This window comes from Dermacentor silvarum, chromosome 5 (genome assembly GCF_013339745.2).
Source record: "Dermacentor silvarum isolate Dsil-2018 chromosome 5, BIME_Dsil_1.4, whole genome shotgun sequence".
Taxonomy (NCBI): Eukaryota; Metazoa; Arthropoda; class Arachnida; order Ixodida; family Ixodidae; genus Dermacentor; species Dermacentor silvarum.
The window spans coordinates 174,927,804-174,954,100 of record NC_051158.1 but is presented as its reverse complement, the minus strand read 5'-3'; the positions used below and the strand labels follow the sequence as shown (position 1 = coordinate 174,954,100).

Genomic DNA, 26,297 nt, shown 5'->3' with positions numbered 1-26,297 from the left:
ACGTCGCCTATGTCCACGGCAGTCGGAAAGGTGGGCGGGGCCTCGCTCATAATTGCCGGGGACTTTAATGCCCCGCATCAGGAGTGGGGTTATCACCACACTAACGCAAAGGGTAGAGATGTATGGCAGGCAGTTTCGGACCACAACCTCAATCTAATCACTGATTCCTCCTTCCTTACTGGAATTGGCAATTCATCCTCCCGAGACACCACTTTGGACCTAACCTTTGTGGCCAACTCAGGGTCGGTAACCTGGCACAACCTTAACGAAAGTCTCGGTAGTGATTACTATATTCTCGCCACCTCGATAGAAGTACAGAGGATGCCACGAGTATTTATCCGCGAGTATTTACAAAAACTACTATAAATACTCGCGGAAACATATCTGTCGGATTGATCTCTCGTGTGACGCCGACTATCGTCCTGACGAGGGTTAACACGCGGAATCTTCAGAAGAACCTTTCAGCACGGCTGAAGTGAGCGAAGTCCTCATGGGACTGAATGGGCGATCGGCCCGGGCCCGGACGGAATCTCTAAAAGGCTCTTTCGTAACCTGGACGATGCTTCCATACAAACGCTCACGGATGAGATTAACAAGATGTGGGAACTCGGAATCGTGGAAACTGGCGTCAGTCATTCCTATCCCGAAACAGGGACGCCCCCTAGGTATCTTCATCTCAGGCCCACATCGCTTACACCTTGTATAGGCAAGGTGGCCGAACACGTCATTAAGAACCGCATTTCCATACACATTGAAGAGCACGGTCTCTTTCTGTACAACATGTGCTTCCGGCCGGCACTCTCAACCCAGGACACCATCAATTTGAAACATCAGATTATCGACGTTCAGAGGAGAGATGTTAGGGCACTCCTGGGCCTTGACCTGGAGAAAGCCTTTGACAATCTTTCGCACACGCATATTCTTAAATATATCTTTAGTTTTGGCTTGGGGCCAACATTAAGATAGGAGATCTCAAATCCGAACCACTTGTTCTTGGCTCCAAAGGTACGCTACAAGGTTCGGTGGTCTCAACACTTTTATTCAACATTCAGCTCTGCGGGCTCTCCAAGAGGCTCTCGCAAGTCGAAGGCATACGTCATACCCTTTACGCCGAAGATACCACCATCTGGTGTACGGGCGGCAGCAAGGGCAGAGTAGAGGAGGTACTCCAACAGGCTGTAGATTACACCGAGGCTTTCCTTAGTGTAACCGGACTCCGACTCTCTCCGAGCAAGTCGGAAATTTTGCTGTATAGACCCAAGAGAAGGGTCGTCAAACCTAAAGGCTGGTCCCCCTCTCGGACCAGCTCTGGTGACCTCCTCCCTAAGGTAGAGGTCACTAGTGTTCTTGGCATGCTTATAGAGGTCAATAGCACTAATGGGCAGAACATAAACAAGCTCACAGCTAAAATGGAATGCATAGTTGGGCTTATCACTCTCGAGGCGGCCTCAGGGAGGACAATTTACAAAGGTTGTTCCATGATTTTTTAATGAGCAACATTACCTACGTTGCGGCCACGCACTGCTGGCAGGGTGATGAAAAGACTAAGCTCAATCTCCTGATCCGCAAGAGAATCAAGACAGTACTAGGGATCTCTTCGAGCACTAGCACGGAACGCATCATGCAACGGGGTATTCACAACACGTTGGAAGAGATAATCGAGGCACATCAAATGGATCAGATCGCCAGGCTCTCCTCCTCGGCGGCGGGCAGGAGAATCGTGGCCGTCCTAGGGTGTAGTTCAGCCCTGGAAGAGGAACGCCAACATATTCTCACTAAGGAGCAAAGAAAGGGCTAACACTACGGTCTCTCCTTTTCCCCGCACCGGAACCCGCAGCACAACGCGGGGAGATGGAGGGCCAGAGGTGAAGCCCTGCTCAAAGACGGTCGCGCAAACCCGGAGTCTGGTGTTCGTAGACACGGCGCAGTACGGTCGATCGGCCAACTTCTCTGCCGTACCGGTTGATCACACAGGTTCTGTTCTCCAGTCCGCTCCGATCAGGAACGCCATTCGCACTGAGGCTGAGCAGGTAGCTATCGCGCTCACTCTCCTTGACGATTCTAAGCAAAATATCTACATATACTAACGAGCGGCGATCTGGGCCTTTGTGTCCGGATCGGTATCAGCTGATGTAACTCGCATTTCAGGTCATTGGGATAGTTCTCCTCACACAATCATCAGGTTTCCAGTTCACCTCGGCTCACATCTCGCCCCCATGGCCAGCCTGAACGAGATCGCCCACGCCCGAGCGCGCGAACTTACCGCGCTGGGCAGCCTCTAGTACTTTCAGACTTGAATCTAGTGGTCTTTAGGGAGGTTCTCCTCACTTTTAATGCGATCATCAAACATTATCAGTTGGGCAGGAAGGTCTTCCCCCTTCCTCACGCGAAGCTCTCTAGAGCACAGGCATACACCCTCCGCACGCTTCATACCAGGTCATACCCTAGTCTTTGTTCCCACAGCCAGATCATCGAAACCCTTGATCCAACCACGACCTACTCAAATACTGACCTGCTGAGCTGGCGGCTCTCTATGACCCCGCTTGCACCAGTTCTCGTTCCAGACTTCGCCGCTAATGGGGCGCTCGAAATAACCCTCCCGAGCATCGACGCGCAATGGTTACAGCACACGCGGGCGCGCTATACAAGTGCTTCACTCACGCAACATGCTCAAATATAGGCATATTTTTATGTATTGTAATGTTTGTGATAGTGAGAATATTTATGTGCACTTAAGGCAACATTTCAAAGCGTTTATCTACAAAAGAAACAACTGATGTTGCGCACGTTTCTTTCTTTGTTTTGTTGATCGTGAAAGTGAGAAATGGGCTTATTTGTCGTGCACGAGCTTAGCGAACCTTATTATGCGCTCCTCAGTAGAACCCTCCTGTGTAAATGCTATTTCCAGCGGTCGCTTGAAAGCAGTTGAAATGTTTGTTTTTTGTTTCTTCTTCTTCTTTCTGGGGTTTTACGTGCCAAAACCAGTTCTGATTATGAGGGACTCCGTAGTGGAGGGCTCCGGAGTAATTTTAACCTACCTGGGGTTCTTTAACCTGGACTACAACGTAAGCACACGGGCATTTTTGCATTTCGCCTTCATTGAAATGCGGCCGCCGCGGCCGGGATTCGATCCCTCGATCTCGTGCTCAGCAGCGCAACGCCTTAGCTGAATGAGCCACCCCGGCGGTTTTTTTTTTTTTTTTTCTTAATCCGGCAATAACGCATGAACTCCTGTCTCGGGTACTGCAGCCCACCTTTGCATGTCATAATGATACCCGCAGTCGCAGCTAAGCTGGTAGAGCATGAAACCTATAGCTATATAGCTTTCCACGCACCACTCAAATATCGCTGTATCTTCTGCGGCCCTTATTAGAAAGCTGGAGCTGAATGTTTTCATGTTGCTAGATTTTTTCGAGACCCGTTAACAATTACTTTGGCTCCCGGAGAGTGTATAAGGCGCATTTTACGGTTCAAGAAAGTCTACAATCTTCAATAAAATTCCAAGGCCCAGTGTGCAAGTCTGGGAACCATCAACTTCGCAATCTTCTTAACTCTCATTCAAGCTTAGTGGTGCATCTGTTTGTACCAATTCATGACTTGTCGTTCTGTGACCGGCTTTGCGACGTGCGTAATGTATACGACGGAGGACCGTTTATTTACTGCATAAAATTCGGCAGTATATAACGTACGTTCTTGCACCTCGTTTCACTTACTTTTTGCGGATTACATGCGGGTCGCTTTTGGTACGGCAGGCGCCGCACTTCTTTATCTCATATTCTGGTCTTTGTTGCAAAAATATTTCTTGCAACCCTTGCCTCGCATGCTCGCAATGCAAATTTGATACCAGTGGCGAAGGTATTCGGGAAATGCCACTAAGCGACAATAAATGTACGGGCATATCTCAGAACACCTACGTATAACAATTTAAGGCATCTAGCTGCATTTTTGGTACGCCAAATAACACTAGGGCAGCCTCACCTTTTCTAGAAATTGCATGCCTTGATCCATTTTTTTCACCAAGGTGCGTAAAGCGCGAACTCAATGTAGGCGTATGCCAGGCGTCTTATCTTGCCGTGATTTGCACAACGTCACGTAGCAGTGCGGTATTATTGTTGATTTTACTCAATCAACGTACCTTTGCTCGTTTTCTTAGTCCTACAAAGTGCATACCCACGCAAACATCGCGGCTTGGCGCGAGCAGACGACAGCAAAAGTGCGGCGCAGATGGGGTAACTAGTAGCGCCATAAGGCTCGTAGTGGCAGAAATATGAGATGGAACAGGCGCGCTGGCGTTCTGCTCGCTGGTCAGGTCAGTAGTACAGTGGGTCTTGGATCCAACATGCCCTGATTGTGGCGCCGCTTGTACATTAGATCACATGCTCTGGCAATGCCCCTCAATACAGGGTCCTCAACGCACAACGGAAGAGGAATTGAGCTGCATGCTCAGGAGCGCAGACCTTCTATATGAACTCAGGGCGGTCCAGAAGGCCCGCGACGGGGCGGTGAGGCTCGGCCTCCCCGCCCCGTCATGGGAACGGCCCTCTGCTCTACCGCCTTGAGCGGTAGCATTCCTCAGGACCCAATAAAGTTTTCTGTCTGTCCCTCAAACCCGCTTCCTCCTGCGTAAGGTAGCGGACCGGACAGACTTCTGCTTTATCCCCACACTTTTTCCGCCATCATTGTCATTCTTGAACAGGATGAACCCAAGAAAGCCGAAGGGAAAAATGCAGTGAAAGATTTGTTTTGAGAATGAAAATGTTGTTACGTGTAACCGATGCCCAAGGCAATTTACACATTATTTACAGGGAAGATAACGGAGGCCAAAATGGCGACGCTATATCAAGCGGGAACCCGTCGTCTTCCTTCTCCTCAGTGTAGTCACACTGTGGCGGCGGCTGTTCCGTATCATCACCCCCCGGCAGTAGAAACACCATCCCGGTGCTTAAGCTACACATCCGCGGTGAAAGGCGCGTGGTATGGCTTATGTCTCTCCATGTGAACGCTGTCACTTGCAGCTTACCGGGCTCGGACTTTTGGTGGTGTGCACGTAATGTGCCGCGAGTTATCCTCGCGCGTCTCAACTCTGAAAAAGCTGTTGCCCCGGCGCAGCTGGAAGCTAGCAGTGCTACTCCTGTGTACTTCCCTTTTCTTTTTCCGTCGTATTTTGCGCTGTTTGAACAGAATGTAAATGTCCAGAAACACCGAAGTCACCTCAACCCAAAGTATGCCATTGTATTCCTTACCTAAATCAATGTAATTAATGCTTTCAGCGCGGTGTAAGCGCGTTCGCGACTTGCTGATTCTTCAAAAGCGAATTAGTAAAATGATGACTGGTTAGATAAGATAATTCGTCATGCAGCTGAAGTATGGCACTGTGCCCATCCATGATGGCACGCATGTTCTCAACCGGTCGCCTAGCCACAGCGCATTACGCTGCACCATGGAAGAACGAAAAGCTTTCTTTTTCCATTGACTCCATCCATGCGCTGCGCTCACGACCGGTCGTGGCTGCGCTTTGGCTAGAGTGTAGTAGAATACGGTGGAGTGGGACGAGCGGCTGGGGCGGCGCATGCTCTGGAGTGAGGCGCCCGACGTGGAAAATACTGTGGCGGCGCTGCGATAGAAGTGGATTGGGCCGCATCAAGGTCGCGCCGTTGGAAACTGCTGGCGATACTGCTCGGCCGAGTCATTCGTACTGTTTTGCGCGCTGGTATTTGCGTTCAGACCGCTCAAATGGTGTTCATAATTGCATATGACATGTATTTATGCCTTAAGAATAAATTCCTTTCATTCTTTTCTTTATTTTATTTTTGTAATGTAGCTGGGTGGTCTTTTTCGGTCTCGGGCCGGGTTCGGGCCGGTTTCGAGCCGGGCCGGGCGGGTAACGTAGATTATTTCAGGGCCCGGGCCGGGCCCGTGTCGCGCCATAAAAATTTTGGTCGGGCTCGGGCGGGCAGCCCAACGTAAAATTGGGCGGGCAGCCCAACGAACAAAATCGGCCCGTGCAGTGCTCTACCATCTTTACCCCGCCATCGTCGTCATGCAATCTTTATGCATTCGTTGCCACACCAACAATGTGATGCCGTCGTGAACGTTCAATCGTCGTCATTTCAGCTTCGTGACCTTACTCGTGTCATGCTGTGCTCGTGAGAACCTTCCACTCCGACAGAGTGGCCCAAGTTTTCTATTAGCTTGGGCAACTAGATATGTGTGCGCGGTCCTGATGCCATCATGGTTGTTGCATCATGGCATTCCAACTTTGTCATCCGACTCTCGTCATGTTGTCGTCGTCAACCAGTCCTCGTCACACCATTTTATCACAGTCACCACTTCAGCAACGTCATCCCTTTTTCGCCATGCCATTGTCATACCGCCTTCGTCGTTCGAACAGCGTCAGTCTTTCTTCGTCATTCTATTGTAATCATAATTATGCTGCTGTCATTCAATCGGGATTATGCCACCTTTGCAATGCTATTGTTACGGGGAGTATTTAATTAACAGTAAACGGCTAGCGCTTGTCTAGTCAAGACAGGAGCGCACAAGTGCCAGCAGGCTTCAGTCCGCCAGGAGAGCCTCTGACCCAGCCCCACTACAACGTCTTTGTAGTTGCCATTGGTCGTGACATCCCCGGCTGATGATGCACTATCCCGGTGCTTGTTCTGGTCAAAATGGGTTATCACAGTTGTAAGGTTTGAGGCGGGAAAATATTTACGATGTCGCTCGTGGTGTGGCAGTCAATGAGGTGGATGCCATGGCAGATATCTCATAGGTGACAGGAGTCACCTGGCGCAGCACACGGTAGGGCCCGTCGTACCGCGACATTAACTTTTAACAGAGGCCGACACGACGAGATGGGAGCCAGAGAAGGACGAGACAACCCGGTGGAAAATCACTATCCCGGTGTTGACGATCGTAAATGGCCTTTTGTGCGGTCTGCGATAACGAGAGCCGAGCGCGGGCTACTGTGCGCGCGACGACCGCACGCGTGATGGCATCTTGCGCATAGGAAGTCGTGGACGTGGAGGCCGGATCAGAATGGAGCAAGGTGTCAAATGGTAGAAAGGGATGGCGTCCAAAGAGAAGATAGAAGGGTGAGTAGCCGCCGGTGTCATGACGCGATGAGTGGTATGCAAATGTGACGAACGGAAGCGCAACCTCCCAATCGTGGTGGTCATCGGTAAGTTACATGGAAAGCATGTCGGTCAGTGTATGGTTTAGGCGTTCGGTGAGTCCCTTGGTTTGAGGGTGATATGAGGTCGTGAAGTTGTGATGAGTAGCACATGATCCAAATAGATCGTAAACAACACGAGACAGGAAGCAGTGACCGCCATCTGTGAGTAGGTGAAATCGAGCACCATATATAATGACGTCGTACAGTAGGAAGTCGGCTACGTCTGTGGCGCAGCTGGTTGGCAACGCTCGAGTAATTGCATATCGTGTGGTACAATCCGTAGCCACTGCAATCCATTTGTTGCCTTTGGTGGAAATTGGAAAAGGACCGAGCCACTAAATAGTGGCTCGGTCGAGGCCCACTAAATAAAACGGCTCGCTTGGAACGTCAATTGGCTCAAGGAGACGAGCAGGTTGAGTCGCAGGTTACTTGCGACGCTGACAAAGGTCACAAGACGTTACGTAGTGACGAACCGACCAATAAAGCCCATTCAAGAAAAAAAACGTCGTCGTATGTCATCATAAGTTCTCGAGACGCCCAAGTGCCCGGAATTGGGGGCGTCATGAAACTGGACAAGGACATCCCTGCGCAGATTATGGGGGACAACGAGCAAGAGTTCTGCGCCATCGGGGTGTATGTTGCGGCGGTAAAGAACGTTATCATGAAGCAAGAACATGTTGAGTGAAGGGTCGATGGTGCCGGATTGCAGACGGTCAATAACAAAGAGCAATGATCGATCTCTACGTTGTTCGTCGGCCACATGGATGAAGTCTGTTATCGCCAAGACTTATGTGTCGGGGTCTGTTTCAGTGGAGTCGGGTGGTTTGACGGGATCACGGGACAGGCAGTCGGCGTCATTGTGTAACTTGCCAGATTTATACACTACCGATAACGTGTACTCCTGTAATCATAATGCCCAACAGTCGAGCCTCCCTGTGGGGTCTTTAAGTGTTGACAGCCAGCAGAGCGCATGATGATCTCTTATGACCACGAATGGCTGTCCATATACGTACGGACGGAATTTCGCATCAGCTCAGACGAGAGCTAGGAACTCCCGCTCAGTAATGGTGTAATTCTTTTCCGACTGTGAGAGAAGACGACTAGCATACGCTATCACAGGGTTGACTCCGTTATGTGTTTGGGCGAGGATAGCATCAATGCCCTGGCCGCTTCCGTCGGTGCGAATTTATGTTCTAGCAGCCGGGTCAAAATGAGCCAACACAAGTTGTGAAGTGAGCCCAGAAATCAACGACGCAAAGGGTGTCGCTTGGTCCGTGCCGCAAGAAAAGGCCGCATCTTTTTTGAGTAGGTCCATGAGGGGTCGAGCAATGTCCGCGAAGTTGGGAACAAAGCGGCAAAAGTAGGAACAGAGCCCAAGAAAGCTGCGTACTTATTGCGTGGACCGTGGAACCGGGAACTCGCGGACGCACGGACCTTGTCAGGGTCCGGGTGGACACCGGTAGCCTCGACTAGGTGTCCAAGTAATTTGATCTGGCGGCGCCCAAAGGTACACTTAGATGAATTGAGCTGGAGGCCAGCCCGGCGAAAGATGTCAAGAATGGCCAACAGACGAGGGAGGTGGCTGTCAAAGCTGGGCGAGAAAATGATGACGTCGTCCAGATAGCAAAGACAGGTCGACCATTTCATACCCCGTAGAAGAGTGTCCATTATGCGTTCAAAAGTTGCAGGAGCATTAGACAACCCAAAAGGCATAGCCTTAAATTGGTAGAGGCCGTCGGGTGTGATGAATGCGGTCTTCTCGCGGTCGCGGTCATCGACGATAATTTGCCAGTATCCCGAGCGGAGATCTAGTGACGAGAAATATTTGGCACCATGGAGGCAGTCGAGCGCGTCATCAATTCATGGGACAGGATACACATCCTTCTTCGTTACCCGATTGAGGTGGCGATAACCTACGCAAATCCATCAGCTATGGTTATTTTTGACAAGCACTACAGGGGATGCCCAAGGGCTACAGGAAGGCTCTATCACATATTTATCGAGCATTTTCTCAACCTCCTTTTGGTTGACTTGGCGCTCAGAGTGAGACACTCGGTAAGGGTGCTTGTGAAAAGGGCTGGCGTCTCCAGTGTCGATGCGGTGCGCCACGACATGTGTACGGCCTAGTGGACTGTTCTCAACATCAAATACGTCAAGATACGAAAATAGGACACCATGGAGTGCTTCGCTTTGGGAAGGTAAGAGGTCGGGGGATACCATTTTGTCCAGAAGTGCCTGGGTTGGCGCCGGTATGACAGGTTGGGTCATGGCCTCAGCGTCAGCAGCGAATGCAGAAACAGTACATTCTACCTGAGGTGAAAGTTCGGCTAGTGAAATTCCTTGAGGAAGAACATGGGTCGAAGTAGAAAAGTTGAGGACTGGGAGCAACGTTCTGTTCGCAACAACTAGTACGCCATGAGGAAGTGCGATGTTGCGCGAGAGGATCAGGTCTGTGAGGGGAGCGACCACATATTCAACATCAGGGACTGGGAGAAACGGTGACATAAGGACGTAGGTAGCAGCCTGCGCGGGTAGTCTTAGAAACTTCATGGAACGTAGACAAATGGTGCTTGATGCGGCGTCATCAGGACCCAATGGCAGTTCGAGCCACAAAATGCCAGAAGAACAATCGATGAGGGCAGAGTCGGCGCTCAAGAAGTCAATACCAAGAATGACATCATGTGGGCAAGCGTCGAGAACAGCGAAGATAACTGAAATGTGGTGACCGACAACAGTAACGCGGGCAGTGCACATAACAAGAACTGGTGTTCGGGTGCCGTCAGCTACACGGACGTTAAGTAGGAGAAACGGCAGGCGTCAGCACTTTTCGTAGGCGGCGTCGGAGCGTAGAACCCATAACAGATATGTTGGCACCAGTATCAATGAGAGCAGTAACGGGCACGCCGTTGACGAGAACACCGAGCAAATTGCGTCTTGAGGTAGAGTTCAATAGGGGTTTTGCGGTCCTTGTCGTCAATGCAGCCTCACCTCCTGGGGCTGCACTGGCTAGTTTCCCGGGTGGTGTCCAGAGTAGGCCAGAGAAGGAGAGCGACGGCGTTCGACTCTGAGGGGATGGCGATCGGCTGGATTAGTGTCCTTGTGCGGCAACATCGGCGTAGGAAGATTCAGAGCGCGAAGACAGACGGTGCTGATCACGGGCCGGAAGTTCGTCGTCGAGAAGAGATGTGCTATAGCGCGGGCCACGATCTTGGCGGCGGTCACCGGGGAAACTTGGTCGGCAATTCCGACAATTGCGACAGTGGCGGGAAATGTGGCGGACGCGAGAGCTAGAAAAACACATTGGCCGATCGTCAGGCGTCCTCCACTCAGATGGGTTTCGGAAGCGGGGTGTGAAGCGGGGAGCGGAAGCGGCAGCAGCAATCATTGGGGCGGTGTGGTGAGGAACGAAAGCGCACACGGGCGCAGAGGCGTAACTGGGGGCTTGTGGAAATAGGACGCCCATATTTGCAACCTCTTGATGAACGATGGCCTGAATGATGGATATTGTCACCAAATGGACGTGAGCAAGTGCCTGATAAGCAGCTGCAGCCATGGCTTCGAGCTCCTGGCGAACAATCCTGGCCAAGTTGTTGGGCGTCGAGAACGGAGGGGGCGTCACGGGATCTTCGCACGAGGAGGTCGCAGCTGTGTTCGGGAGTCTCTTAAAGCGCTGAGTAATCCGCCTGCTTTTTGATTGTTCAAACCGCCGGAATTCTGTGATGATGGAGTCAACTGTGGTGCAGTGCTTACACAGGAGTATGTTGAAGGCATCGTCAGCTATGCCTTTCAGAACGTGGCCAACTTTGTCCGCCTCTGGGATGTCTTTGTCAATTGTGCGGCACAAGGCTAGCACGTCTTGGATGTATGCGACGTACGATTCCGTGGACGTCTGAGCTCTGGCCGCCAACTCGTGCCGGGCTGTCATTTGTGGCACGGCCAATCGGCCAAACAATGCACGCATCTTCTCCTTGCATACGTCCCAGCTTGTCAGTTCTTCTTCGTGCGTATTAAACCACACCTGAGCCATGCCCCGTGGAGAGAAAATGACGTTGGCGAGCATTAGGGTCTCCTCCCACCTGTGGTGCTTGCTGACGCGCTCGTATACTAGGAACCAATCGTCGACGTCATTGTTGTCCGTGCCACATAACGTGCGGGGTCGACGGGATCCGAAAGGATCACGGTTGCTGGAGCCGCGGGCGCGGGCTGCGATGACTGCGTACTGTCTTCGGCCATGGAGGCGGGAGAAATGTGGCGTCCGCTCCGATGATCCAGGGCCGGGTGGAATAGAGCCCGCAACCTACACCAAAAAGATGTTACGGGGAGTATTTAATTAAGAGTAAACGGCTAGAGCTTGTCTAGTAAATACTGCACAGAGCTCACAGGTTCCATCAGTTTTCAGTCCGACCGGAGAGCCTCTGACCCAGCACCACTACAACATCTTTGTCTTTGCCATTGCTCGTGACACTATCATCGTCATACAATCGCTACCGTGCCTCCATTGTGAGACGATGATTGTAATTCCGTTGTGATTGGGCCGTCATCGTCACCCGACTCTCGTCATGCCGTCGTCGTCACGCCAACATCGTCCGCCATTGTCATCATACACTCGTCATATCATTGTCCTCGTGCCGTTTGCATGCCGTCGTCTTCACTGCATCGTTCTCATACAGTCGTCGCCACGCATTCGTTGTCATACCCTCATCGGGATGCCGTCACCGTCGTTCCACCCTTATGTATATAAGTTTGACACCCTACTCTTGTCATACCGTTTTCGCAATGACATCATCAGTCACGCTGTCATTTCACCATGAACATCATTTCAGTGCGGCCAAGCATCTGTCGTCATAACACCTTCGTCGATCCATAGACGTCATTCTTTGTTCGTCATTCTATCACAATCATGCTTTCGCCATTCTAGCATAATCATGCTACCGTCATTAAATCGTGATTATGCCGCGATTTGCGTTCCATCGTCATCATTGCGTCGTCATTACAGGAGCTATTACGCTCGTGACACTATCATCGTCATGCAATCGCTACCGTGCCTACCGCTACCGTTCACATAGCGTCGTCATGCCAGTTTGGTCAAGTCATCCTAGTTAGTCCCGCTTCTTCATCCGGTTGTCCTCATGAGGACGTCCTCACGCCATTGTCGGCATACAGTCGTCACCTCATTGTCGCCGTTATACCATCGAAGTATTTTGAAGAATCGACATGTCATTATCGTCATTCTGTCGTCGGTAAGCCCCTTTGTCGTTCGATCGTTTGTTTTGAAGTCGGGGGTCCGCGTGAGGTGTCGAAGGTTTCAAGAATGGTGTCGTGCCAGGTGCCGGGAAAAGGAGAGGTCCAGAGAGATGTGCAAGAGATCAGAAAAGGGTTTTATATATACAAATGTACATGATATTTTAGACGAAGGGCTCCATGACTCTTGGAGCCGTCTACATGCTAACGTCTTTCCATGTGCGAGAGTTTACCTCTCCGAGCGTCTTCTCTTCTTCTTTCTGGGGCTTTATGTGCCAAAACAAGTTCCAATTATGAGGCACGCCATAGTGGATGACTCGGGATTAATGTTGACCACCTGGGGCTCTTTAACGTGCACTGCAACGCAAGCACACGGGCGTCCGAGCGTCTTCAGAACACTCAAGCCTCGCTTTTTATCAGTTGATTTCCCCCTTTCAGTCATCGAAGGATTTCCCTTGGGTTTTTCTCGGCCAATCACAGTCGTCGATCGGTCATAAAATTACGCCCATCATAAGGCACCGTTCCGCCGGTCTCCGCCTCCAGTATTGCTCTATCGCCCCCGCATACCAAGCAACTGGTAGCAACTTGGGAACCAAACGCTAATGCTTGATGTTGGCCCCTTGCAAGAATTTGTATGCTCTCCGTGAGGGTCAGCTTGTCAAATAGATGGTCAGGAGACTGGAGAGTGGCGGTTGTCATCTCGCCCGTCAGCTCTAGGCCGTCGTACATCCGAAGGTAGGAAACATAATTGTCCGTCCATTAGTTGCAGGTGGCGCTCATTTAGTCACCACGTCTGTCAGTGAGGCATCCTTTGTCCCGAAGGACCGCCAAGCACAACACGTCATTCGTTCTTCGCGATTTCGTCGTCACGGCGTCAGCGTCATACAGTCGTCATCGGGCGTCGATGTCATGGGTGTCCTTGACAAGCGAGTGCTATTGCAAAGTGCGACGATACCAAAGTATGTAGCATATAGCCGAAGCTATGAAAATCTCACAATTGCCTGACAAAGAAACGTGACATCAGGAATGTGGTCAGTCACTACATTTCTCGACTGATATTCGCATTACGGTCAGCAGTCCTCCTGAAACGCATTCTGACATAATTTTTGTAATGTTGTTGGTTGTTTCATTCCGTAATTCCGCCGAGAACGAAGCCGGCAACCGGTCCGTGCTAAGAGTACAGACGTGGCTGTACGCGAGCTACGGCATATCAAACCGGCGCATAAGCCGGTTTGATGTGTAATGAGCAGCAGAAGCAGCAGCAGCAGCAACAGCACCAACCCTAATTTCGATTTAAAATCTCGCATCCTTATTTGCCAGCCTGCCTGAGGCACAATCAAGAGCTGAATGCATGCTTCTCGAGGTGCGCTTGCACCCTTGGCGACACCGCCGCCATGCTGCCAAACTATCGAGAACGCATGAGCACCACATCCCTGAATGGTTAGAAACTCTTCAGATGCTCAAAAAACTGGAGGACGCTTAAGCTTCGCCTTTAAGAGTGGAACGCGATAGCGTCATCGGGCCCCGTTCGCATCGCATTTTTCTTTAAGTGAGCTTCACAGCAACACCGAACGTGGGAAAGCCAGCTTACACAGACCAAGCTTACACCGATCCCCTTAAAGACGGCTTCACTTCTAAACATAAATGCATTGTTGGGAAGACGTTTTTTCAGTGGCAGTATAAGTCGTCTTATATTAAAATATGAAGGCCCTAGCATCTTTTTTATTTATTTATTAATTGTTTGCTATTGTCCCAACGCGCGCGTGTCCAAAACGCATTAGACAGGCGAAGTCCCAATTTGACCTGCCGAGGATGCGAGCGCCATCTGGATAGCACTTTCGCAAGTATGTTACCCGAGCGCACCGGGTTGGGATGGTAGACATGCTGGAATAGGGGTATGTGATTGAGTTTCCTCGTAACAGAATTATGTTTTCTCGTACATTCAAACTACAATCCGACGCCACCATGTCTGTAGGTTGTGGTTAAGTCGTACTTTACCACTTCTCTTACGGATTTCACTATGAGCAATTCAATTTTCGTTCACCAAAACCTGCACCACGTAGAGGGCACCACGTGGGCGGGGTGGTTTCGGGATGATTTTCTCCTTGGCTAATGCCCTGCGCTACGTGGAGGGCCTGCGCAATCGGGGTGGTTGGGGATAATTCTTTCCGCCACAGACGCGGACATCCACGCTGACGCCGGATTTTCTGCAACACGGTGCCTTTAACGGTATCTTGCCAAAAACGCGCAGCGCGTTTGGCTGCGAAAACGAGGAAGCCAGGAGAATGCACCCTCACGCTCAGCTCAACTGACTCTACAGTGAGACCATGGATGCGCGCTACCTATGGATGCGCGCTGCCTCCCAATGCAGGTATGAGCTCTAGCACACACAATGGCCGAGTAGCTGTGTGTTCTCGTTTAATATTTTCAAAAACAAATCTAGTATTATAAGTGAAACCCGTGTACCGTGCATTGGGTCCACGGTAAGGAACCCCAGCTGGTCAGAATTAATCCGGAGACCCACCTACGGTGTGCCCCATAATCATATAGTGGTTTTGGCACGTAAAACCCCAGCATCTAATGTAATCTAAAGCGAAGCTTTTCTTGGTTTCGTGACCGTGGGAGCTGAGGTCTGGCTGCTCTGTTGTCGAATAGGCCAACCAATCACTGCGGTGCACGTCCATCGCGCTTGCCGCTGGGTTCCTTGCAGCACCACCACATGGCGCTCGCCTTCCCACAGCTATTGAAGCCGCCACAAAGAAAAAGCACCTACCTCGCACCTGCCTTGAAGCCGCCACAAAGGAAAATCAGGAATGCAGAGGTCAATGCCCCTATGTCAAATCCTGAATCATGGGGAAAAAGACAAAGGGAAGCAGGGAGAGGCATCGGCAGTAGGAGAGAGCCTGGCTAGGTGCTCAGGGGCAAATGTGCAGAGGGCGACAGGCGCTAAAAGAGTGTCAGTATGGATATTTTTATGGCGGACATTGGACTTTGTCACAGAGCAAGCAAAAGAAAAGCTCGCGGAAAATGCCAGCGGACGCCACCTTGTAGTAGTCGCAGGTGGGCTAAATCACACGCAAAAAAAAAAAAAAAAAAAAAAAAAAACTGTCAGCCCTTCCACTGGGGTGGAGTTGGAAGACCAGCGAAGCTGTGCTCATGGGAATTGTGTATTTCCAATGATGACCATTAAGATGTGATGGTGTAATTGGCTGTTTCAACTATTAAAGAATGAGAAATATATATGATCCGGTGGTTTTCATTTATTTAGTGACCACAGGGACTATGACCTTATGGTCGCTACGGTACACCATCATAGGGCAAAGGTTGGCACTTTTTTTCATGAACACGTCAGCAACGCCGCCACCATCGACAACGGTTCTGCGCGTTGCTGGTGCTGCTGCACGTCCAAGTTTATACAGCTCCTCAGAATTTTGAGAATGACAGCCCATAACCAAATGTCACGAAACAAAAAACCGGCAGCGCATGACTTTTATGTTAAATCTTCTCAGACTAATATATTAAAAGTGCGAAACAGAAAATGCTCGAGCCAATGAGAGTTTTTTTTCTACACGCGGACACGGCCATCGGAGACTGACTGAGCCCTTTAAAGCTTCACTGTAAAAGGGGCAGCACAACTTCCGCCCTTGAAAAAGGGCGTAGACGACTTGACCAAGATGTGCCCTCGTGTGCAGACTGTGGTTTGTACGGCGCCAGAGGCTGCTTTACGCGACAGTAATGTACAAAGAGGTGTTGTTGCTGCAAATGAGGCTATGTGTACATTAAGCGAAGAAAAAGGTTTCGAGGCTGTAAAAGTAAACAGGGAAGTGAGAAGTTATGGTCCTTTTGAGCGAGGTGGGATCCACTTGAACCACAGAGTTGGACGAGAAGTTGGCTGGCAACTTGCTCGTCGCGCATTTGCTTTTTTGGGAGGGCGCATGGGTGTTCAGGAGGCCAGGGAAGGTAGTAATGAAAAAGGTCCCTCTAGGGGAGGCTCAGAATAGTATCGCTGTCAATAAGAAAATAAAGAAGTGGGCAAGTTTTCACTCGGTCGTGCAAACCTTAGGCACAGCGAAAGCGCCAATCCTCAAGTCTTACTGGCTGCTACTGCTAGGTATTAACTTGGTTCATGCTAGTACTTAACTTGGTTTAACTTAACTACGCATATAGGGAAGGTATTATCAAGCGATCATTTTCTGACGTACCTTCCGTTTCGCAACAGTCCGCGTGACTAGCGCTGGACGCGTCGGCGCCTACGAGCGACAGCGTTCCTGGCATGCCACAAACGCATGCAAACCTAGGTTGGCACAATGCCAAGAACGCTGTTGCTTGCCCACGCCGAACGCATTGGAGGCTAGCCGCTCGATATCTAGCGAAAGTTGACACTACTAGGCGCAGCCCCTTTTATGGCAAACTACGAGGCCAAGCGCATGCACACTGGGCGAAAGCTATGCAAAGTGTGCTGGAGGCGTGCAGCAGACAACACGTCGGGATGACGTCACGGCGCATGCGCAGTTGCGTGCAGCTGGCGGGAGCTCGGTGGTGACGTCATCGCTACTGCTTCAGCGCATGCGCAGCTAGGCAACGCGCGCGGTGTCGGCAGCAGCTCTGCGCGTTGCCTCGTTGGTGCTGTTACAATTTGTTTCTCTCTCTATCTCGTTCTCATTTCCTCTTTCCCTCTCCAGAGCATTGCGCGCGCCACGCGCATGCTCTCCTTCCCTCTCCTTAACGTCCCATGGCAATGCAACATGTGCACGGCACGTAGAGGAGGCGAGGCACACGCCGCTCCGCGAGGTGGTTGCTAGGCAAGGCAGTGACGTCCTAACTCAGCGAGGTTTTGCGACAGCAGCCGCCACTTTTTACGGTTAGCTAGGACAGCTTCGCTGTTAAAAAGCTGGCCATGCATTAGGCTACATAAACATGCAGGCCGGCAGAAGAAAAGGGGGCAGAGATTGAGGAGCAGTTAAATAGAGAGCAAATAGGGGTGTATGCGGTTAAAGAAACGCATTTTAGAGACTCCAGTGATTAAGAATTATGTTTGGTGAGGGTGCAAAAGAACTAAATCGGAATGAAAGGGAGGGGAAGTCGGAATGCTCCTACATCAGGGAGCCAGATGGGAAAATGTAAATTCAAACTGTCAAGAGCATCTTAGGTTATCATGCACAATGATTGGAAAGAAAACTTGGCTGGGCGTAACATATTTGTGGACCGGAAATAATTTCAAAGAAGTGAAGTGAAGTTTATTTTCCTTCTTGCAAAGGAGGAAGCCGGGCCTAAAGGCTGGAAGGCCTGACGAAGGCCTCGGCTCCCCTGTGCAGTTTGACATCATATAACGCATAACTTGAAATGTAACAATGTAAACACAGAATCTCAGATGAACATACAGTTATTACAAAGAAGCAAATAACAAGCAGACATCAATAAAGTGGCGCTATACAAAACACAAGCCAGAATCAATTAAATATTTTTGGTTTGTTTTTTAAATACGCTCAAAGAAACACCAAAATTAACATTTGTTGACACCTTATTAAGAGTTGAAATTACCTGAAAATTTAATTTTTGTTTGCCATAGTTAGTGCGTGTTTTAGGAACCTGGTGGATTTGTGTACGAAAATAGTATGCGTCACTAGACATAGGATAGTTTTGTATGTGTAATTTACTATTTTTTATATATTGCAGCAGACGAAAAGGGTAGACCTGATTCGCTTTAAGCAGATCATACCTGCAAAATAACGGCAACGTGGACAAATCTTTTGGTCTGCCATAGTAACCATGGATGTACCGCAGGGCTCTCTTCTGAAGTATTAGTAGTTTCTGATAGTTAGTAGAAGTAGTGGTTCCCCACACTCGAACACAGTAGGTTAACTTAGAGTATATAAGTGCATAATAAATCTGCAGTCTTAGCCACACAGGTACAAGATTAGCTACTTTGTAGAGGCAGCCAGCACTTTTACTTATTTCAGATGTCAATTTGGATATTTGTGTGTTCCAGGAAAGGTTTTGGTGGAACCACAGGCCAAGAAATTTAATGAAAAAAGAATGAAGAGTCAGTGAAGTGCCTAAGTGCAGATATTAGGGCTTCGAGAATGTCGCCGAAATTATCCTATTTGGCGACATGAATGCCCACATACAGGATCTATATGGCTATACTAACAACAAAGGGAAGTCAATGGTTCATCTCTGAGAGCCACATAATCTCGTTATCGTGAATACAGGGCCTAAGTGTGATAGAAAGACCACGTGTTAAAAGGAAACCCGCAATGGACCATTGATTACTGGCTGATGACAGAAGGAATCTCTGATCAGTTGAGAGTAATGGTCATTGATGACGAAGGGTATAGCCGCATCGGGAATGAGCATAAACGCATCATTTTGAAAATGGGATACGTAGTTGGGAAAGAGAGCAAGGAGTGAAGAATGACCCGTCCAAATTTGAGCGCTGAACAAATAACAAATGTACGCACAAGAGTCCAGGAACAACTTGGCAAGTGGCCAAGCAAAGTGTGAGAATATAGGGCGCTTCTAAGTGTAATTACGACAGAAATACGGAAAGAGAAGCAACATGCTTGTTGGAAAGAAAAAAAAACCAATAAGCTGGTGGAACGGGGAGATACGACAAGCGATCGCCGTACGACAGACAGCATCACGAGAACACAGGCAGGCAACAAAGCGCAGTTGCCACAGGATGACGTGTACCCGCCGTGGTTGCTCAGTGGCTATGGTGTTGGGCTGCTGAGCACGAGGTCCCGGGATTGAATCCCGGCCACGGCGGCCGCATTTCGGTGGGGGCGAAATGCGAAAACACCGGTGTACTTAGATTTAGGTGCACGTTAAAGAACCCCAGGTGGTCTAAATTTCCGGAGTCCCCCACTACGGCGTGCCTCATAATCAGAACTGGTTTTGGCACGTAAAACCCCATAATTTAATTTTTTTTCAGGATGACGTGTACAGACAAACAACTTTATTCACTAGGTCCTGAGAAGCCCTGCCGTAGGGCAGAGCTGCGGGCCGCTGCCACGTGGGGACGGGTAGGCCGAGCCTAACCGCCGCATCGTGGTCTCTCTGGACAGCCTAAGTTTGTTGTGAAAGTTCTGAGCTCTGGATGGCACAGCTACATTCTTCTTCCGTGATGCGATTGTGTCCCTGTAACGAGGGGCATCGCCAGAGCATGTGTTCTAAATTGCTAACAGCCGCACAGTCGAGGCAAGTAGAGCTTAAAGCCTGTGGAGTGATCGAATGAAAAAGGGCCAGGTTGGGATAGGACATAGTCTGAAGCATAAGTAAAGTGGACAACAGAGGTCTAGCCAGTGTGCTATGAGGGGGAGGATAAATCCTCCTACCCAGGTGATAGTGCCTAGTGATTTCTATCAATGTAGCGAGAGTGTCCCGAAACTTAAGAACCCCGGCCTCTGAGCTCACCCTTGCTCCCACGCGGTGGGTTAGTGCGCGCGCTTGGAAGTGGGCGATGTCATTGAGATTGGGCAAGGAGTCAAGCTGGGGACCGAGGTGCGCCGGAAACCACGTGATTGTGTGCATAGAGATGATCTTGTTCTTGAGAATCTTGTGAGCCTCCTCAGCAACGGACCCTAAAGCGAAAGCTCTGACCGCCGATCTCGAATCAATGAAGACTTGTGTTTTGCTGTTATCTAGAAGTGTCATAGCAATTGCGACCTGTTCCACTCTGGATGGAGTTGAGCACTTCAGCGAAGCTGCATTCACTATCTGTCCCTTGCGATCAACGATGACAGTGGCGAAGTTAGACGACTGTCCATATTGGGCTGCGTCGACAAAACATGCCGAGTGGGGATCGTCTTTGATACTCTTGAGGAGGGCGAGTGCTCTTGCCCTGCGTCTGTCTACATAGTGTTGAGGATTGACATTACAGGGAAATGGTGCGACCCGTATATTATTCCCTTGATTTTCTTAGATTTGAAGTTTCGTTCTTCCATGAGTATAGGGTTGATCCCAAGAACCGCCAGGATCTTCTTTCCAGCCGGGGTGCAGGATAGACGAGTCAGTTGGGCCGACTCCTGGGCCTCGATTATCTCGTCTAATGTGTTGTGCTCTCCTAGTTGCATAAGGAGATCCATGCTCGTCCGTCACGGAATGCCTAGTACTCTTTTGATACTTTTTTTCAGATGAGCGTGTTAAGTTTTTTTTTCTTTTTGGAGTAATACCAATAGTGCATGGCTGCCACATAAACTGTGACTCATGAGGAAGGCGTCAAATAACCTAAGGAGGTTGTCTTCCTGAAGGCCTCCATGCCTATTCGAGGCTCTGTTGATGAGCCTGATCAGGTCTTGGGTGTGAGCTTGTTGAGCGTCGTATTGTTACTGCCATTGGATTCGATGAACATGCCCAGGACCCGAATGGTGTCTACTCTGGGGATCGTACAGCCACTGCACAGATGTGTACAGAAAATGAGAAATATACCGGGAGAAAAAAATCTATGGTTCAGATACTGGTTCAAGCAAAAATAAAAGGTGAGAGTGAAAGTTGGTTGTCAGAAATATGCGAGAAAACGAAGGCCACACCTATAACATTTTGGAACCACATAAACTTATTAGGCAGGAAGTATGGAAGAATACAACAACATATCCTACACGAAGATGGAAACAAACTGAAACTGAAACGGCGCAACCAAGAGTGGCGCCAAAATCAGAAGACGATTTGAACTGTCGAGGTGTAATCAGTCTCGACAGCCGTCTTGTTTTATATCGTTGCCTCCTTGTATATAGTGTAAGTACATTTTTATATGCGAGTTTCGCAACGTAACAAATTGGTGAGAGGTGCAGGGTACCCACGAGCGACAACAACGGAGCTCCGCAGTGGTCGTCACCTCGGACAGGACAACGTGATTGACGAAGCAGGTCCCGAAATGGCGCGGCCCATTTCGGCACCTACAACCCTGACAGTTGTCCTGGCTAAGCCGCGGGATCGAAAAATTTCAGCGGCACCGACCACCTCGACGTGGAAGACTGGATCACCACATATGAGCGTGTAAGTGCCCACAACAAATGGGATCCGACGATTATGTTGGTTAACTCAGTGTTCTACCTACAAGGCACGGTGAAGGTGTGTTATGATAACGACGAGACAGAACTTAACGACTGGGACAGATGCAAGCATACGCTGAGGGACTTGTTCGGCAGTACCACCGGGCGGTAGACCTCCGCAAAGAAAGAACTAGTGATCCGCGTCCGAACGTCCACAGAATCATTTGTCTCTAACATCTAGGACGTGCTGGTTCTGTGCTGCAAGGCCGACAGCGATATGTCCGAGTCAGACAAGGTTTGACATGTACAGAAGAGGATCGCTAACGATACTTTCAGCCTGCTCATGTCAAACATTGCGCGAAAGTACAGGGCATCATAAAAGAGTGTCAACGCTTTGAGCAGACCAAGAGCCGCCGCATTGCAATACCATTCGCACGTCTGCCGAACACAGCTGCGACAGCCTCTTCTGACGACAGGCTAGGAATGCAGCTACCATCATCATCAGACGACCTGACGCGGATACTACGCCAAGAACTTGAAGCCATGGCTCCTGCATCCATTCTTCCTTGCCCCAGTGAGCCGAAGAACTCGCTAATCTTGGAGTTTATTCTATATACGCCATTGGCCGCTTCACAGCTTTCTAGTACTCGCCCATGCAATGGTTAGCGGTATCCTGCACACTACCGAAATCCCGCTCAGTAGCGAACTGCAGTCGTTCGGCCAATCTGTTTTGCCTGCCGGCGTATCGGTCACATAGTACGCCATTGTAACAACCGTACTGAGGGGAGGCATTCAGCGGCCGCCATTCGCCAATTATTATCACTCCCACCAGATCCCACGTTGTTGCCAGCCTGCATTTGACGCCCAACAGGCCAACAATGACGATCGTGCCACTTGGAACTGTCCCTCGTGCGTCTGTGTCTCGTCGTCGTTCTGACGTCACCTGTCCCGTTCACCACCAGATCGTCGACTATCGTCTCCATCACCGCAGGCTCGTCGCCCACCGTCCCCGATCCAGCCCCGACACCCGTCTCCGGTAAACTAAGCGATGCAGCTCCCGGAGGTGACGCGGCATTGATGACTCGACCGCAAAACCTTCTGATCACTTTGCCGACTAACCAGAACCTAATGGACGTTGTAGTCGATAGCGTCAGTGCCCCAGCACTAATTGACACTGGCGCGCACATATCCGTGATGTGTGCCCAATTGCACCGACGGCTGAACAAAGTCTTCACACCCGCTGCATCACGCACCTTCCGCGTCGCCGACGGAGGAACGCCTACCGTGCTTGGTATGTGCACTGCTCGCATTGACATCGCGGGGTGCCTAACCACTGTATCGCTTGCCGTTTTGGAAGAATGCCATTACGACGTTATACTCGGCCTGGACTTATAGGTGCGAAGAATTTTATGTGCCAAGACTGTCGGCGTGTCCTGTCGTAGTCACGGTAAGCAACCGGCTCGTGCTCGCGCTCGGCACGCTTTCGTGTCCCACGTTCGTCGTCGTCTTCCACAGCTGGCTACGTTGCCGCTCATCATTCCAGCATGGAATCTTACTTCTGATCTGTCGTCGTAATGGTGAGGCCGGGTTCAAGGCCACTTTATAGTCCGACGTAGCGCTCACGCCCGAGCGCGCTCGGCACGGCGATGCCACGCCAGCGACAGCGCAGCACTCTATAGTTCATTGCTTAGTTCTTGTTTTCATTTTCGCCCCCAGGGCGAAAATGAAAACAAAAATAAATGTGGGGGGAGCCCGCACGACCAGAAGGTATAACGGGCATTAAAACAATCATAAAGTAAAATAAATGGGGTCATCGGTGACGAGAACCCAAAAAAGAATTCCGAGAAAAATCCAATAAAAGTAAAAAAATTATTTCGGAGGCAAAGTCAGCAAGGTGAGGCGTAATCGACTAAAATAAATAACTCAGATATGGCTAGTGTAGCAAGAAAAAGCCTACTAATCTGCTCTGGATGGAAGAATTAGGAGGTTAGAATTATGATACAGCTTTCGGCACTGACCCGCCACGATCAGCATGTTTATTTTATAAAACCAAATGGTATAAATCTCCGCGGCTAGCATCCTGAGCATCATACTGTTCTGGGTGGGCAGGCCGGCTCGGGGAATCGGGGACGAGTACGCCGCTCGAACGCTGGAAGGCCGGGTCCTATCTATACAGGTTCGTGGCCGAATGTTACGAAGAGAAAACATTGGTTAGCAAGAGAAGTGAGTGCTCACAAGGAGCACCAGAAGGAGCAACTGGCAGGTATCGTCTAGCATGATGACAAGTGAAGAACGAAGGAAGGAAGAAATGAGGATGGAGCATGCAGTTAACGCCAAGTGACACGGGGCGTGCCCCAGCTTGGCTGGCGTAATCAGTGCAAATGGCAGGAAACAGACCATGCGAAAGTAACATGAGAGATATGAGAGCAGAAAGGACGAATATAGGGGAGGAGAGAAAAAGGACAGGTAAAAGAGAAGGAGGTACTAATGCGCATCAGGTAGAGACTCGCTAATCTTGGAGTTTATTCTATATACGCCATTGGCCGCTTCACAGCTTTCTAGTACTCGCCCACTACCGGTCGCCCCGGTGCCCCGGGACGTGGTGCATGAAAGCCCGGTGACCGCCAGTGTGCAAAGTACGTAACGTGCGCTTGATTTGACGCACGCGTTCGTCTGTGTCATAGAGGCTCGAGAGTTAGGTGAGGAGTGACAAGCAATCAATATGTAAGTGGACGGGAGCCGTGCCACGCACAGACGCCGCGTACGCAAGCGGCTCCGACATGGGGCACACGCACGTTCAGCAAGAAAAACTTGCGGACCACACTGAGGCAACCAGTCGGATCGAACGCCACAAAAGCTGCGCCGGCCGTGTTGTTGGAGAAGGAGCCGTCCGTATAGATGTGATGTGCATGCGTGCGAGCAATCTGTGCCGCCTGAAGAGGAGTTAATCTGGTGAATTGAATGCGGTACTTCTCCCACAGGTCATCTGTCCATGAATCACAAGGATATTCAACCTGGTTCGGATAAATGGTCATGGGGCCGTAATGTGTCACCTGACGCAGAGTAAAGACGGAAAATTCCGCGGCGAGACGGTCCACCTCCACCGTAGGTGGGCGACAATTAGCGATTATATGAAGTGCCGACGTACAAGTAGTGTGATAGGCACCAGTATGATCGATCACTGTACGGATTGCACACGAGCGGTCAGGTGAACGGTCGGAAAAGGAGGCCACCACACGGGTGACGCATATGCACGTGCTGGGAACAGAACCTGTCTGTACAACCGCCGAATAGTAGTGGGAGGAAGTGAGTAATGTAAACGGATGAAATTTAGTAATCGGGATACCAATAGCTCGGCTTTAATTTTTAATGTAATCAACATGGGCAAAGATGTTAGGCTGATCGTCCAAGACCACGCCCAGCAGTTTAAAATGATCTTTATGCTGGAGAAAGGTTCCGTCCAATCGAATAGATGGACGTCGTTTTGATGTTCCGATATGCTCATTGTTGAAAAAAAACGATTTTTGAGACCCAATTTTAACCTTATTCTGTGCGGCCCAAATAAAGATCAAGGTGAGGACTTATTCTGCCGAAGCGTGCAGTTGCAGACGCGAAGTTCCGGAGTTTGAGATGATGGTGTCATCGGCGTAGGCTTGGACATGAACGCCGGCGGGGTAGTCAAGGTATTCCGCAGAATATGATGATATTCCGCAGAAGAGGGCTGAGCGCTGCATTAAAGACGCAAAAAAATTGGGCATGAAGTCGGAAGAAATTTCTGATGAACACGGCGGAAAGCCCATCCAGCCCCGGTGCTATGCGATGGTTGCCCAAAAAAACAGCGTGCTCCTCTTCCGTGAGCGTGAAAGACAAACCTCCACCGACGCTGGCTGACGCGCACGTTGCGTCGGACTATAAAGTGATCTTTACGGCCTTATGAGCCATTGCTTAAGGCAGTATGAGCCCATTAGCGGTGCAGCACTGCATGCTTCGCACCTCCCCAGGTTTCACGTTAGTGGAGCTGCATTTCGCTCAATGGTTCATTTGACACCTACGCATAAAATTTATTTCAGCGCTCCAACCGAGCCTACGATTTAACTCATGCTAACTGTAATAACTAATAAAAACTAAAACAGTAGGAAAGGCATCCATAATGGCCAGATTGCTGAGGGAGGTAAAGAAAAAATGATGGCTTCGCTAATAATTCATGGTAGAAGACATCAAGCTTGTCCTAAAATAATACTAATGACGGCTTGGCCGCACGGCGAGTCTTTTATCGTTCAATTCAGCACTCCTTGACTGCGCGTCTAGTGTAATTCAGCTTGAGCTATCCCATGGCTGCTATAGTCCGCCTGTCCCACCGCTACGGTTATGCTCTGCCGAAGACATCCGCCTGTCCCTTCGAGCCACTAGTAGGTCACTCTAATGTCGTTTCCATGACGGCTGACGTCATGGAAACGTCATGGTCGTTGTTCCTGACGGCTTCTACCTGCTATGTCCCACCCCTGACATACTGTTTGAAAGGAAGTTGGCCGTTCTCCATACCGTGCTCACTTTTACAGGCCATCAGAATTTGCTCCCTTTCCTCAATTTTCACTCCTCGACTTAAATTGCTCCCAGGCGACATCTTGCCTGTCAACGATTGCGAGATATCGACACTTGACGCCGAAATTCCACTAACTTCTACAGGAACCTCTGATTCACCGACTATCACAGACGAACTTAGCCAGATGACCGCACCTGACCTTCTTCCTGCACAATCTGCTGACGTCTACCTTCTACTGGAAACTTACGGCGGCATTTTTTACCTTGATGGCCGCCCTTTAGTCCACACATCGTTGGTCATTCATCGCAATTACACCGGAGATGACAATCCGACACGCCGCAGCCCGTAC

General features: G+C 50.0%; 1 protein-coding gene across 4 annotated transcripts in view; it reads left to right on the top strand.

The window, feature by feature from the left end:
• Window positions 1-26,297, top strand: part of LOC119454597 (protein 5NUC-like) — a 141,468-nt gene that overhangs the window by 51,737 nt on the left and 63,434 nt on the right. The gene's annotated exons all lie outside the window — the stretch shown is intronic.